Raw genomic sequence first — 5,289 nt, 5'->3', positions numbered from 1 at the left:
TGCCTTGTCGTTTTAGCATTTGGCTGAACTCAGTAAAGTGAAATTAGAGCTAATCACCGATATTCCCTTAAGAATGATTCAAGGCAATTAATGACAGAAGCGTGGAGAGAAGAATCTAAACGAAAATAGACTCTTAAAAATATTTTCTTTGGATGTCATTTAAAGCATTCATTTCCTGTAATGTGATCAATTATTTTATCATCATGCATTTTACTTTTTCGAAGGGTCTGTTTAAGACAATTACTAAGGATGCAGTTCTCTTGTGATGTTGACTACATGAAGAGTAAAATCCACCTAATGTAATCCTTTACAATAGTGTCAGGTCTTGTTTTTTTTTTAACAATGTATCATCCAAAGTATTTTTGTTACTATGCATATTTTTATGAAGGTTTCTCCTCAATATACTAGTATTTAATATGTGTATCATGTAATCCAGTTTTTGACAAGTTCGATGGAGGATCGCCTTATAGAAATCTCTCAGTGGGAGCTACGTGTTGAATTGTTGTATAGATATACGTATATTTTATCGAATTCTATTTGGCGGAATATTATATAATGTAAAAAATGGCAAAGATTGTATTCCATAAAAACAGCTTAAGGATATATATGACCAAATAGACGTGCCAGATAAGAACAATTGGGATTGCAACCATACGCATCGGTAATTAGGAGTCTCCAGCTCATTTGGTGTACAATATAGCCCGATACAGTGGCCAATCAGATCAGACAAGAATTAAGAAACAAGATACATGATTTCTATGAAAGACTGCAATTGGTTGAACATCATTAGAGACTTTACTATATGATTTTTCCAGAAATTACGGTCTAAAATTCATTTAACGCGTACTCTGAAGACAAATAATTTATAATGAACAAAATTACTTTGATGACCCTGACCTCTCAAAATTACAACAGGAAGACATTTAGGTCTAACTAGCCTTTCATTAGACGGGAGTACCCATTATTGTTTAGTCCAAGAAGCCCAATAGATAAACCTATTTACATGGTTTTCCTCTTATAACTGTTATTTATTTTTACTCCGAATTCCAACTAGGCAGAAAATGTGGATCCATTTGCATGAATTTTTGCCAGCAAATGTAATAAAAATCATATAATTGTTTCGTGAGAAGACATAAGAATATTGACACAACTCTATCTCCAGCCTCATTATGGCGTGATGATCCGGGTAATTACGGCCAGGCTGAGCAGAATTATGGTCCTCTGTCGCTATCAATCACAGCAAGAACATCAATATTTGCTAACTTCTCGAAAACTGATTATTTTTTTTTTCCATATATTTATAAACTCCTGTTTTTTTTAATGCACACACATTGAACATATTTAAAATACGTACTCTTTAATATCTTTAATACAGACTACATTAAAGCTGTAGGCTAATTTCATGTAAGAACTAGTCATTACAAGTTTAATTTTAAGAATGCCATCGTTATCAGTTAACAATATTGGGTTTTATCCAATATGGATAAACCTGGTTATTTCGTGCAGCTTAATTTTTTCACATACAAAGATCGATAACCCTTAATTTCATTTAGTTCATAATTCATCGGGCTCGGTGCTAAAACAAGAGGCCCATGGGCCTTACAGGTCACCTGAGTATCATGCAACAACTTTCCAACAATTGAATTTGGTTTATGTTTTAAACTAGACATCATGGAATTCACAATTTTGAAAGAGGCACCATTTTTAATCATAACTATACATTTAGCTTATTAGTTTGGTTACTTAATACCCAAAGATGTAGAGTAGGGGAACAAAAAAAATGCATTTCAACTAATCAGTAATATTCAACAATAATCAGTAGTGCCGCTACCACACATGAACCCCTGACCCTTGGTTAAAAAAATTCACAATTTTGGAAAAGGCACCCTTGCTTATCAAAATTGTTTCATTTATACCAAGGAGCAGATTTGAAACAATTAATTCATTTTCAGTATATAAGTAGACACCCCTCTATGGTACCCCTGACCCAGGGGCCATAAAATTCACAATTCAGGAAGAATGGCCCTTGCTCATCATAGCTATATATTAGGTAGTTCATCTGCTAAATACCCAGGAGCATAGAAGAAAATTTTCAAAAATTTAATGTATTTTCACTATATAATCAATAGAGCCCCGCCCTAACATCAGAACCCCCGACCTTGGGGCCATTAAATTCACAATTTTAAAAGAGTCACTCTTCCTCATCATAACTATATACTTACTTAGTTTGTTTAATACCCAGGAGCAGAGAAGAAGGTTTTCAAAGATGTAATGTATTTTCACTATATAATCAATAGAGCCCCGCCCTAACACCAGAACCCCTGACCCTTGGGCCATAAAATTCAAAATTTTGAAAGAGGCATTCTTCCTCATCATAACTATATACTTAGTTAGTTTGTTTAATACCCAGTAGCAGAGAAGAAGATTTTCAAATTATTAATGTATTTTCATTATATAATCAATAAAGCCCCGCCCTAACACCATAACCTCTGACCCTGGTGCCATAAAATTCACAATTTTGGAAGAGGCATTCTTCCCCATCATAAAAGTATACTTAATTAGTTTGTTTAATATCCAGGAGCAGAGAAGAATTTCAAAGAATTAATGTATTTTCATTACATATAATCAATAGAGCTCCGCCCTAATACCAGAACCCATGACCCTAGGGCCATAAAATTCACAATTTTGGAAGAGGCATTCTTCCTCATTATAACTATGTACTTAATTATTTAGTTTATTTAATACCTAGGAGCAGAGAGGAAGATTTTCAAAGAAATAATGTATTTTCACTACATAATCAATAGAGCCCCGCCCTAGCACAAGAACCCCTGATCCTGGGACCATGAACTTCACAATTTTGGTAGAGGACTCAATGGTCATTACATTCATGTTAACAGTTTGCCTGCTTGATGTCCAGGAGTAAAGAAAAAGATTTTTAAAGATTGCGTTAATTTTAGTGGTTTTGGCCCCACCCCTCAGGCCCCAGGGGGGCAGGGACCATGAAATTCAAAATATTTGTTCCCCTTTACCCATATATGCTTTCTGCCAAATTTGGTGGAAATTGGTTGAGTAATTGCAGAGAAAAAGCTTAAAATGATCAAAATTTTACGACCGATTGACGACGAACGACGGACAAATTAAAACAGATAGTAATAGGTCACCTGAGTGACTCAGGTGACCTAAAAATCCTGATATTTGGTGTATGCGCATGTCTTCTAGAATATTCCGTAATTTGAATGAAGCAGACGCAAAATAATTTTTAAAGAATTAATCGATCATCATCTGCTGAATTATTGTCAAATGCACATAAGTATTGATGTCAAAGTACAATGTCTTGAAATAACCCGTAGATTTTTAATCGGAGGCATCCACAGAAATTACAGTTTAGAATAAATATTTCAAGTTGACGTTATCAGAATAATCTTGTCAATTTCAAAATTCCAAGATGTTTAATATTGTTTTGAAACAGAAATTGGTGTTTGTGATTTAGTTTCGTATAAAACGTTAGACCTACGTTTTTGTTTTAAGTCTTAAGCACTAATAATATTAATTAATTCTCAGTTTGAATCTGCTTATGTACTGGGACTGCTCTGGGCTAATACTACATGAAATAGATGAAGCTCATGATACCTCTCTGGTGATGTAGTTGTATAGCCTTGTCTGTTTATGCTCCTAGACCTGAATAAGGCACACATTTGCAGGGGATAGGCAGTGAAGGTTAACATTATTAGCGTTTACGTAAGACCTGCATAAGGCAGTAGGTTAATAATGGGAGAGGTTGCAAACCACAGAAGTGGGGGAAGTGCCAAGATGCAACAGTACATATAGAGAGGCAGGACCAGAGAAATTCATTGCGGGAGATACCCGTTGACCACAGTTAGTGGTTGTCCAATCAAGAAGAAACTGTTTACATTGTAAATCTGTATATAATTGTATATACTGTAAACGTGGAAATTTTGACGGTGTGCTAATTTTGACTTTATTGACGATTTTTCTTTTCTCGTCAAAATTTACACTCGTCAAACTTCACATCATATATATAGCGTCACAACAGACAATTGCCATTGTACAACGTTACCGCTTACTTTTCTCGGGTTTCCCCTATTAAAACTAGATCAAAGTTACTTTTAATTTCTTTTGTAATTAGTTATGAAAACACAGTGATATATAATTTTATCACTTTTTAAGAAAAACCATTGAATCTAAATTAACTAGTGTCAAATACTGTATGCGTAGCTCAGCATAATTATCACGCCGAGCTTGACCTAGTTTGTCACCTCAGGCAATTGACCGCTTATAATGAAAACAAATTACAAGAGGGCAATTATTTTAATCATATCTTTCACACTTTACGTAGTTTGAATAATCTTACACATTGTGGATGGTCTGTATAAAAATTCAACTTTAGTGAATCCGACGCTGCCTTTGTATCCCAGTGAATTCAAATTAAGATACATAACTCTTGATTAAATATTTCGTCAAAGTTAACACTCGTCAATTTTCGTAAACAAGAAATCGTCAATTTTTAAACTCGTCAATATAACCACGTTTACAGTATTGGACTTGGTCAACAAAAATCTGAGTTAACAGGTTAACGAACCTAAGAGTAACGCCTCGGTGATACAAGACATATCACCAAACACCAAGCTCGGCCGCGTTGCACGTTACAGTTTTTAAGTAAATATCAAAATGACAACAACGCCAAATATTTAGGGTGTTGCTAAAACGCGGAACGGAAAACGGAACGGAAAGCGGAACGGAACGGAAAACGGAAAATTTTTGTAAACAAATAACATAGATTCGATATAAATCAGATAAAAGAGCAATATTCTTGTTGTAAAAATCATTTCTGATAAAAATTTATTTTAAACTATTATATATTTATGTGTCAAACACACCCCCCGTGGAAAAAATGGTAATGAAAGAAATTCGACCCCCCCCCACACACACACGAAATAGGATTTTCGTGTTTGGGCAAAGGGCATATCCCCCTTTTTTTGGTTTGTCAAATTTGTTGTATGTTGGAAAATTTTTACTGACCCCCCCCCTTCTTTCAATTTGTTTCCAATGTCAATGTTTGTAAAGACAAAAATAACTATTTATGATATTCAGATTAAGCACGCGCAGTGTCGAATTCGCGAATCATGAAAGGGGGAGTGGCAGTTTCGGGTCTATGTAGGGGCCCACAGTCACATTAAAAATTGATTTATTAAACCTTATGTATATTTTTGACACAAAAAGGGGGGCATACCTATTACAACTTCTCAGACCTTTCTGATGAGTGGGAAA

Source organism: Saccostrea cucullata, unplaced genomic scaffold, assembly GCF_032062105.1.
Source record: "Saccostrea cucullata isolate Sc308-1 unplaced genomic scaffold, CSIRO_AGI_Scuc_v1 ctg846, whole genome shotgun sequence".
NCBI lineage: Eukaryota > Metazoa > Mollusca > Bivalvia > Ostreida > Ostreidae > Saccostrea > Saccostrea cuccullata.
Note: the sequence above shows the minus strand (reverse complement) of the source record.